Source organism: Balaenoptera musculus, chromosome 15 (assembly GCF_009873245.2).
Source record: "Balaenoptera musculus isolate JJ_BM4_2016_0621 chromosome 15, mBalMus1.pri.v3, whole genome shotgun sequence".
Taxonomy (NCBI): Eukaryota; Metazoa; Chordata; class Mammalia; order Artiodactyla; family Balaenopteridae; genus Balaenoptera; species Balaenoptera musculus.
In genome coordinates, this window is record NC_045799.1 from 14,100,039 (window position 1) to 14,111,316 (window position 11,278).

Sequence of the window (11,278 nt, forward strand, 5' to 3'; positions counted from 1 at the left end):
GTCATGGGAAATTCACACAAATTACAGGGAATTTGTAAGTTTGGCTTCTCTCAGGGAGGTAGGACTGGCGAGAGTGCACAGGGCTCTTTCTTGTAGCCCGCACAAAACTTGATTCCAACATCTGGGCAGTAATAAGGGAGGAGGACAGAAGGTCAGCCTAAAAGGTGACCTTTATGGCTGGACCAGACCTCAGGCTGGATCATCCAGTTAGCGGGGATCCTCTCTTGCTCTTTTGTCCCCAAAGGTAATTCTCCTCTCTGGGTTCTTTCCCTTCCGAGTCACATTTAAGGATGGAAAGTACTTAATTCTCCTGGACCCCAGAGCACACTGAGAATCCCTTGCATAAAGACAAGGATGCTGGCTTTGGTCTCAAGCAGGCCTGGGGCCAAATCCCCAACCAGGATGACTGTGGTTCAGCGTTCAGCTCCCCTACTTGCTGGGTACATGACCCTGGGTATTTAACCTCTCTGTACCTCAGTTTCCTTTTCTGCTAATGGGGTAGTGATGGTTGCAACCTCCTGCCCAGGGTTGTTGTGAGGCTTAACTAGGGCTCCGTGCTGTTAGTCTGAATTATTATTCCTGCCTTTGTTGTTATTGAGCCCTCTCTAGTGGTCATCCTCTGGCAGCGAGGGGGTGTGAGGAAGGACAACCAGAGCGCATGAGACATGCTCCCAGCTCTCAGGCCCTTTGTATCAGACCTGCTGCGTCACAGAGAGACAGTCACCTGCTCCTGACTCTAGCGACGTAGGGTGGGGGAGGGCAGGCACTGGGGCAGTCCAGGAGCGGCGTTGGGGGCGGCTCAACTCTCCCAAGGGTGCGAGTCTGATCTGATGGGTTATTTAAATATTTTTACATCAAGAATGTATTAGCTAATGACCTATGCTAAGGAGCTCATCAACAACATGTGGACAAACTTCTCTGTTGAAGATTATTTTCAGTTTGAAGATGCTGACTTGCCAGCACTAAAAAAAAAAAAAAAAAGAAGCCAAAAGAATGGGTGCCAAAGATTACAGTACCTGAGCCTTTTCAAATGATGTTTAGAGAGCAGAAGAAAAGAGAACATGAAATCTAAATCAGATATTGAAATGGCATGCAAACTGCTCAAAAAACAAGAAGAATCAGAGTGTAAGAAAAACTTCTGAACCAACCCAGTTCCTGCGTTCGTCTTTCTCCCCCTGTATCAGGATACAGTCAAGAAATATGAAGAACGGAGGAGGTCTATGAAGGAGAAAAACAAAGAAGCTCTTTTGGCCTCGCAGAAGCCGTTTGAGTTTATTGCAAGGGAGGAACAGAAGCAAGCAATTTGGGAAAAGCAGCTGAAAGACTTTTTTAAGTCTAAAAAGAAAACAAACCGATTTAAAGCCAGACCTATACCTCGATCTACTTGTGGTTCAACTATCAATGGCAAGTTAACGGAAGAAGAGCTCTGTAGAAACATTAGGACGCAGCAGAGAACCCAAGACTTTTTACAGAATTCATCCCCTCTGTCTTGTAGTCTAGCTCGCAGAAGTTATGCTACAAGGAAGCCCAAGTGTCCTGATCAGGCTGGAAAGTCCAAGTGTAAACACAAGTTTAGGTGCCAGGCTGCTAATTCTGAAGAACTTCCTGAGAGATATCAGAAACATCACTCAGAACAGAAGCGTCCAAAACCCCTGACACTCTGTGAACCATCTGACCTTCATTCAGCCTCACATGCATCCACTAAAAGGGAGAAAATCTTGGCAGATATTGAAGCAGATGAAGAAAATTTAAAAGAAACACGTTGGCCTTATCTGTCTCCAAGGTGCAGGTCACCAGTAAGAAGTACAAATGCACAAAGCCTGTGCCTTGTAGCTTCAACCCTTCCATGCCCACGGTGTCCTCCAGGGGAAGAGAACAAGCCACAAGAAAGAGTGAAAAGGAAAGGATGAGAGACTACCGACGAGAACTAGAAGAAAGAGAAGAAAAATGAAAAAACAGGCCGCTGCTTTTTGAAAGAGTTGCTCAGAAAAATGCAAGAATGGCAGCAGAAAAGCATTATTCTAACACCTTAAAGGTGCTAGGAATATCTGATGAGTTTGTTTCAGAGAAAGGCCAAAGTGGAAAAATATTTGAGTACTTCAGCAATCAAAAGATGAAAAGTTTCACTGAAGATAAAGAAAGCTTTAATGAAGAAGAAAAAATAGAAGAGAGAGAGGATGGGGAAGAAAATTATCTTACTGATACCAACAGCCAAGATTCTTGCAAGGAAACAGGTGAAGCCGATGAAGGGAGTGGAGAGGAGAATTGTGTTGAAGAATAAAACTGAATCAGTCAGCAGGGTCTCCTCTCTGTGCCCCTGCTGTTATTGGCAGCATCGGGGGTCAGAAGCTGCGCTGGTGGTGTTAAGGACATCTATGGGAACCCGTCTGACACGCGCAGGTCTCTTGAGCAAAGTCCTCATGTAGCCCGAAAAGGCCAAATCCAGCTGATGGGTGATTTGGTCAGTTAGAGTCAGGCTTTGTCTATTCAGTTTTTAAAATCACTACCTATGGTCTGTTTGCAACTTTGATCTTACTTCTATTTTTAAAAAGTGTTTGAGAATCACAGCTGATTAGGTATAAGAATATACATTATTTCATCATTTTGGGTGGAAAAAATTGCTTAGCATTGAGAGCAGAGTTGAGTATTGGCCTTTGGTGAATTGTTTGAAAAAAACGTTCTAGAAAGCATGAATCAGTAAATATTTTTAAATTGTAAAAAAAAAAAAGAATGTATTAGCACAGTGGTTGTTCAAGAAACATTGACTGAGCACCTTGTGAGTGCCAGGCCCCTTGTGAGTGATCTAAGTGCTGGAGACAAAGCAGCGAACAAGACGCAGTCCCTGTGTGGCACGTACAGCCTAGCTCGGAGAGACGTGGAAAAATAAATGAATAAACAGACAATGAAATACACCATCTAATAGCAGGTAGAGAAGTGCTATGAAAAAACGATGAAACAATTTAAGAGATAGAAGAATGAGATGGGGAAAAGGTAGGCGTTCTACGCAGGACAGGGAAAGCATCGCTGGGGAATGACATCCAAATAAAGCAAGCCAGCCTTGGAGACGGTTAAGGAAAGGGCTCTCCAGGCGGTGGAACCAGCAGCTGCAAAGGCCGGGAGGCAGGGCGATCTTTGTCCCGTTGGAGGAACAGCAAGCAGACCGAGTGTCGCTGGAGCTCAGTGGGTGATGGGCAGTGTGGCAGGAAATGAGGCCTGGGAGAGAGAGAGTTGGGGCCAGCTCAGGTATTTAAATGGAAGAGTGAGTGAAGAGGTATTTAAATAGTGATTTCGAACAGTAATCTTTAAAATCATTACCAATAGAGCCATTTCTGGGGTCGCCTTTCCAACCCCCAGTGTGGTGTCTTCTTTCTGGGCTCTGATACTTCTCTCTGGCCCCCACCATCCATAACTAGCCCCCTGCCCCTCACCCCCAGCTCCTTCCACAATTCTCTCTCCCACACTGGCTGGCTTTGGCAGAGACTCAGACCTCCAGCTCGGCCTGGTCAGCAGGAAGTCACCCTCGGCTCTGATTCTGAGTAGAATCCTAACCCCCTGGGCTGGGTATTTCCTTTGGTCGGATGAATAAGCTCAAGAGAAGGGGGCTGTAGAGACCACGAGGGAAGAGATCAACAGGGTCTTGTGAGCAGGGCAGGGTGAGGGAGTCCCCCAAACTTCTCCACCAGAAAGAAATTGGGGTGATAAAGATGCCTCTTTGGGTTCTAAATCCACCATGTCTCTTCCCCCAGGACCTTCCTCCCTCCTTCAGGTCACTGGGACCCCGAGGCCAGGGGACATCTGGAGTCCATTAGAATGGCATCAATCCCACACGGGGATGTTTTGACTGGACCCTTGGATGGATTTCTTGTACATTAACAGTGTTTATTTTCCAATAAAGATTCTGAAGTCAAGATTGCTGCCCTGGCCTCTTCTAAGGGGGGGAGAGGAGCCGGAAAGCCTGCCCTGCTGACCCAAGGGTCCTTGGGTCTTCCAATGAGGATGGTGGAAGCTTCGAGATGTGGTACATCACCTTGTAGGTGGTCAGAACCCAAGATTGAGCCCAACCCTCTCATGATACATAGTCTCTGTTGTAGCTATTCAGCGGTGCCCCTGCAACACAAACAGCCACAGACAATACAGAAACCAATCAACAGGGCTGTGTGTTGATAAAACTTTATTTGTAAAAACAGAGGGGCCACAGTTTGCTGACCTCTGCCTTGTGGTATCCCTATGCTTCCCGAAAGATCTGGGGCATGGTATGTGATCAATAAATATTTGTGATCAATAAATATTTGCTGATTTGATGAATGAATCTTACTGTTCAGGAGCTCTGAGACCTTGAGCAAGTCACTGCCTCTTTCTGAGTCTCCATTTCCTCATTTGTAGAACAAAGAGGTTGTACCAGATGAGTTGTGATAGTCTATGAGAGTAAACCCACGGTATTTCTGCATTATTTTCTAATCTTAAAAAAGTGTCGTGTGTGTGTGTGTTCTGCAGGGATTTATACATTTTCTTGGTGCCCTTCTTTGATCAACTTCCTAACGCTATTTCTTTAACTAAAAGGTCTGGTCATAAATTACAGTGGGCCTCTGACCTTCACAGTTCACAAGGGGAGAACTGAGCCACCGTCCTGACCTCTGGTCTATCTTCCACAGCGATGTATTATCAGGACTTCTAGTCATAAGTGACAAAAACGTAAGTGACTAACGCATAAAGAAAATTTATTGGCTCATGAAACTAAAAAGGCCATGTATAATATGGCTTCTAGCACATTCCAGCATGAAACTGTGAGGAGTCTGAGATCTCTGCATTCAAACCTGGCCTTCCAGACATATTAGGTAGGAGGAAAAAAAAAAAGTGCTTAGCTTTGTTTTTACCTTTTCCATATTAGGCATGGGGTATGTAGGCCGCCATTTATACTCTTGTCCTGGGGCCCACAGATGAGCTGAAACTGGATGAGCCGGCCCTTGGCCACCGCGGTTGGCCCGAGAAAGGCTGCCGAAGGCTCTGGCTGGGGGCCGGGCAGCAGGTGGCTTAGCAGCGCTCTCTAAAAAGGGACTCGAAAGAAAGTCTAAGTCTCGGGGTTATTGTGAGAAGCGAGTGAGATAACGTGTGCGAGCGGGCTTTGAGAAATCCTATACAACGTCAGGAACTATTATTATTACTGGAAGTGATTAGAGACGGACGTGGTTTCATCACCCTCCTGAGAGATGCTGCCTGAAACCCAGAGGATTCTGGGAAATGCCTGACCCAAGGTGAACAGAGAAGGGCTGTGTGCAGACGGGAGATAAAGCAATGGGCTTAATGTGGCGGGAAATCTTAGGAGCTCCGTAAATATTTAGCTTGCCAACCAGATGTCAGCAGAGCTCTACCTGTGCTAGAAAGTTCTGGAAAAGGCAAGCCGAGTGCCCTGGTATCTAGCCTGAACCTCTCAGAAAAGGAAGGGGTCTTCTCTTTGCTGTCCTGCCCCCCATCCCTGGGAAATCATGATCCAGATAGAGGCTTGGAGCTGTGTGCAGAGGTATGTGGAGAATAGTGCAGACAGAGGAGAGAGGACAGATAGAGGTGGAGGAGGGGGGAGGAGAAGAGGAGAGAAGAGGGTGGCCAGAGGGAGCAGAGTGGAGATTCCTAGAACTTTAGAGCTGGAAGGGAGTCCACAGATCCTGCCCAACCCCCCAGGAAGTGGATGCTCAGAGAGGTCGAGCAGCCTGCCCAAGGTCACACAGCTAAGCATTGGCCTCCGAAAAGAAAGTCACCAAGGGAGAGTGGTCTGTGGCAAGTGAGAGATGGGGGTGGTCAGAAGACCGCAAAACTACTCCAAACAGACCCCCAGCCGCAGGGTCAGCCAAGCTGGGGGTGGGGTGGAGTGGTAAGGAACGAGGGCAGGAGCTAACAATTACGAAGCACCTGGCCTGTGCCAACTTCCATGCTGGGCCCTTTTCTTACTGACGGAGCGCTGTCCTTCCATTATTCTTGGTCCACAAACTCAGGTAATTTTTTGCTTTTTTTTATTAAGCAACTTGTCTTTGGTCTCCAGAGAACTGTAGGGAAAGCCAAACTCAGTCCTTCTTGGTGCACCCATCCAAGTTCTGTGCAAATATCCTGTGGTCTGGGATAGCTTGCGTCATGGGAGGCCATTCTCACCCATCCACAGTCCCCTCCTGATGAGGCATCCTGTTCCCATACGGTCCCTTCGGGACAGGAAGCCCCAACCACTCACGCGAAGGTTAAGGTACAAAACCTTTGGTAAGATTACGGCCTAAATTCCCCAGGTGCACTTCGCAGCCATCAGCTCTAAGTGGCAGAGGTCAAGGGCACAGACTCTGGAACCTGGTCACCTGGGTTCAAATCATAGCTCTACCACTTATTAGCTGTGCAAACTTGGCAACTGGCTTAACCTCTCTGTGCCTCTCTATGAAATGGAGATAAAAAGTTCTGGTGAGCAGTGAATGAGTGAAACCATTTAAGGTACTTAGGATAAGGCCTGGCATAGAGTATGCACTCAATAAATGGCAGCTGGTACTAGCAAATGTCCCGTTTCTCCTTCTTTTTCCTTGGCCTCAGAGGACTCTCTTCTCTCTCCTCATCCTCTGGGATACTTAGCAATGGGCAGTCCCACTGGGCTAATATGGGTAAGAATACAGAGCCACTGGGAGGACCTCATGGCATGATGCATGTGAAGGGTTTAGCATGGCGCTTCATACGCATTGCTACCATTTTCATATTTATTATGATCACTGTTGTGATTCTGGTAACCTCCACAGCGGCACTCAGAAGCACCTGCCCTAGTACAGGAGAAAGTGCACAGCAGAAGTGCAGGGGTAACTGGGTATATGACACTGAGTGGCTGGCGCAGAGGAGGTGGAAGAGGGTAGGTAGGGCGGGGTGGGAGGCAGGGAAAGGGGTGGGGGAGGGTCTAACTCTCCTGGCCTCCCAGAGTCCGGCCCTGCCTTTGCCGGCTACTGGCCCTCCCTGGCCTCAGCTGGCCTTACCTCTTGCCAGACTGGACACCCCAGCTGGCTTGCTTGGCCCCCGGTATCTCTCTGATCCTCTTCTCTCTACCCTCCCCTTGGACTGCTGCTTCTCACTTGACCAGATTGTCTATGACCTTGGCCAAAGCTCTTGAGCCAAACCAGATTCCAGGTTCTGGTGTTATTACACCCATTTGACAGGTCAGGAAACCCAGGCCCACACGAGGGGCCGGGATTTGTCCTGGATCCCACAGTGAGGCAGGGGCAGGATGCAGACTCCAGTCTCCCACATCCCAACCCCACACTGATTGCCCTTTCTGGCAAGAGAGGCTGCCTGGGTGATGGGTGAACGCCCAGAGTCTAGACCAGTGGGTCTCACTGATGATATTGCCCTTCAGAGAACATCTGGCAATGTCTGGAGAGGTTTTGGTTGTCACACCTGGGGGACAGGGGTGCCACTGGCGTCTAGTAGGTAGAGAAAAGGAATGCTACTTAAACGTCCTACAATGCACAGGACAGCCACCCCTCCCCGTACAAAGAGTTATCCGGCCCCAAATGACAATAGTGCCAAAGCTGAGAAACTCTGGTCTAGATTCACATGCAGCTTTAAACCTTGCACCCATGATTTAACCCCAAGTTCCTCTAATGTAAAATGGTGATAATAACACCACCAAGCTTGTAGAATTCAGGGAGGATTAAATGACCTAATGCATGTAATGAGCCAAACCTGGTGGTTGGTGGAAAGTGAGTTTACTCTAATAAATGGGGGTGCAGGGGTGGGGATGGAGGAACCGTGCACCAGTGGGGTTGGCTCCTGACAGCGTCCCTTAACTAAACTCCAGGACGTGCAAAGGAAGACCACAATCTCCCGAACCAAACCCAAGTGGCACACTTGTGTCTAATAGAATTTTGAGTTCCTCCCCACCCCCTGCCATCAGCATTTGAGAATTTGAGTGTTAATTTAAAAGGAGAAACTGCATTACCTGTTCACCGCGCAGATCTGAACTTCCATTTTAATTTGCCTTCATTATCTCTCTTTCTTATTAAGAACGGTAAATCTGTTTTGTGTTTTCATTATTCCATTAGCTGGAGAAAGCTCATCAGTAATGTGGGGGGACTGCCAACATAAATAGCACAATTTTCATGCAGGGGAGGCAATAATTGACTTAAATCGCTATTCTGTAGAGGCTGCAGCTCACAATTAGAGAAAGCGGCATGATTTAAAAACGAGTTAGAATTGATTGGATTTCAGGGGAAACCAGGTTTGGAATGTGTTAATTGCATTCCGCCTCAACACCAGGTCTAAATGAAGCAGCCAGAGATTTAGGGAAATAACAAAATCTTCTCTAGAAATGGCCCCAAATTGCTTAATAGCATAGGAAAGATCTGATTAAGATGGGGGGGCTAATGGCCTGCTGTATTTCGGGGTGACGGGCTGAATTCTTACCTTAGAAACTGCTCCAGAGAAGAAGTAACATACATCAGTCTGTTGTATGGCCTGGCTGAGTTTGGGGAGCAAATATCAGTGGCACCTCCTTCCTGTTAGAACCTAGGTCTGACTACGTGCTACCTTTGCTCAAAGCCCACCAGTGGCTTTCATCTCATTCCAGGAAAAGCTTAGTCCTTACCATGGCGTGCCAGACTCTATGTGATCTGTCCTGTAAACTTGCTGACCTCCTCACTCACCAGGGTGACAAAGGTCCTTCATTGGCCCCTGCCTATGTCTCTACTCTCATCTTGTCTCTCACTGTTTTTCCTCCCACTCAGCCACCCAGAATTACTGAAAGATCCCTGATGGTCCCATGCTCTGCTGTGCCCCAGAACTTTTGCCTATGTTGTCCCTGCCTCACTCACCTGGTTAATTCCTAAACTGTACGCAGAGCTTACTTGGTTCATGCCCCTCTTCTCCTTTAATCCTTCCTCTTAAAGTTCCTAGAAATTCAGAGAAAAAGAATTAGTGGAAAACTTGTTTTATGTGATTAGCTACCCAAGCACCCCCCAGGTTACTGGACCTTTCCTCTCATCCCCTCTACATACAGAAATGGGAACAGACATGTTTATATACAATGATTCTGCTTCCTGGTCACAACTTATTGGTCCAAAGGTGGCCATGGATCCAAATTGGACTAATCAGAGTTCTTCCCTGGGAATTTGGAATGTGACCTAAGGATTTGAATCTCAGCCTGGATGCATTTTTATGTCTTTCTCTTTTGCACTCTCTTTTTCTTTCTTTATCCTTTTTCTTAATTTCCTCTTTATACATAATTTTACATGTGTTAGTGTGCATTTTTTAGTACAGTGCTTGGTTCCGTTGTTCCTATTTCCTCCCACTTTCACCTGCATCACCCCTGTAACCAAACATGAGGTTAACCCAGGTTAACACCCCTTAATGTATCATTTCAAAATACCCTGATTTGTCCTTATATTTTTATCTATGTTTATATTTATGTGATACATGCAAATATATGAAAGTGGTTGGGATTTTTTCCAACTAGTCTTTGTTTTACAAAAATGGGATCTGCACACTCTTTTCTGCACCTTGTTCTTTTTCTCTTATTTAAGAATATCTCATAGAAATCTGTCCAGGTCAACTGATAAAGTGCTTCATTCTTGCAAATGGTGGCATGTTGGTCTGGGTTGAGGATACACCAGAAGGAATGGCTATTATTCTCTGAGTAGAAGCAGAGAAAGTGTATCTAAAGACAGAGAAGGAAGCAGGGACTCAGAGAGAAACAGCAAGACAGATGCCTTCCGCGTTTGGGCTGGCATAGACCTCACCTGCCACGAGCCTTCAGATCCGGGAGACCCCACAGCTTCTTTATGAGAAAGTGGCCCTGTCTGGGTTTAAGCCAACTCAGTGGGTATCAATTGGTTGTAACAGAGTCTTAACTAATACAGGTGAACTAGGCCTGATGCTTTATGACTATTTGGGGCTCGTTTGGACCTTGGGTGGTGAGAGTGGGATTAGCCAACTCCTCAGTTAATGACATGTTATCATAATTGGTCCAGACAAGTCCCAGCCCTTGACTGACTTGTTCACTTTTGTGTCTATTCACTTTTAGTCCATCCTCCACTTTCACCTCCTACCACTGTCAGCTGTCAGATGTGCTTTTGTCTTTTATTCTGTATTGATTATGCTTAAAATATGCAAGCATTGCTTTGTGAGTATGAATTTTAAAATTATATATGTGGCATTATGGGATAGACTACTTTCCCTCTTTTCGTTTGTTTTGTTTTTCACCCCAGGCTCAGAGCGCTGGGTCAGTCATCCTCCTCTGCTCTCACATTATCATCCTTGGTTATGCAAGGTCCAGGTCTTGTTCTAGAAATCCATTTAGTGCCTCCCATCTCCATTCCCCACTCCGTTTCCTCCCTTTGGCATGTTTGAATGTACCCTGTTTGTATGCGTGTTTTTGCAAAACATGTGTGATTGTTTTGTGTGCATCTATTTCCAACTTCTGTAAATGGTATTGCAGCGTGATTTTAGACCTCCCTGTGTTGCTGTGTGCACATCTGGGGCATTGTTTGTAACTGTCTCATAATCTTCCTTGGTGTGTATCTGGCATATTTTCCTTACTGTCAAAGAATAATTCAGAGACATTTAGTTAGTTAGTTGCCTGCTGTTTAATTCTCACATGAGGGAGACTCACATTTGTAGAGGGCTTCAAGGAACAAAGGCAAAAATGGAATTTGTAAGAGAGAGGAAAGAAAACAAACTGCAGGCAGACTGGAAACAGTGAATCTTGTTTATGAGAAAGAATTTTGCAAGAAACAGTGAATCTTGTTTTTGCAGGGGCAGTGAGACGTGGATTATCTGGCATCTAGTGAAGAGGTTTTTTTTTTTTCTTTTTTCCTTTTTCTTTTCTTTTCTTTTTTTTTTTTTTGGCTGTGCCACACAGCATATGGGATCTTAGTTCCCCGACTAGGGATCGAACCCGTGCCCCCTGCAGTGGAAGCATGGAGTCTTAACCACTGGACCTCCAGGGAAGTCCCGAGGTCGGTTTGAAATTGTCATTGAGTTGTCAACTAGAGGAAGCAAAGAGCCATTTTGGCTGCTCGTGGATTTTCTGAAAACCTGGAGAGTATGACTGTGGAGCACCTGTGACAGGCTGTCTCTGACCTCGAGCATGTTTCCATCAGCACCTCCGTCCTGTATGGCGGGGCGGCCACCGTCCTCCCACAGTCACCGGGGAGGAACACTCAGGTCCCATCTCCTCAAGCCATGCTGACACATATATCCAAACACGCGTGTCCTGTACCAGAACCTCACTCGACTATGCATTCTCAATAGGTGTGATACTTCCCCATGG

General features: G+C 46.4%; 1 pseudogene; it reads left to right on the forward strand.

The window, feature by feature from the left end:
- The first annotated feature begins 872 nt into the window (after positions 1-872).
- On the forward strand, positions 873-2,281 carry LOC118881907 (annotated as a pseudogene).
- The last annotated feature ends 8,997 nt before the right edge of the window (positions 2,282-11,278 follow it).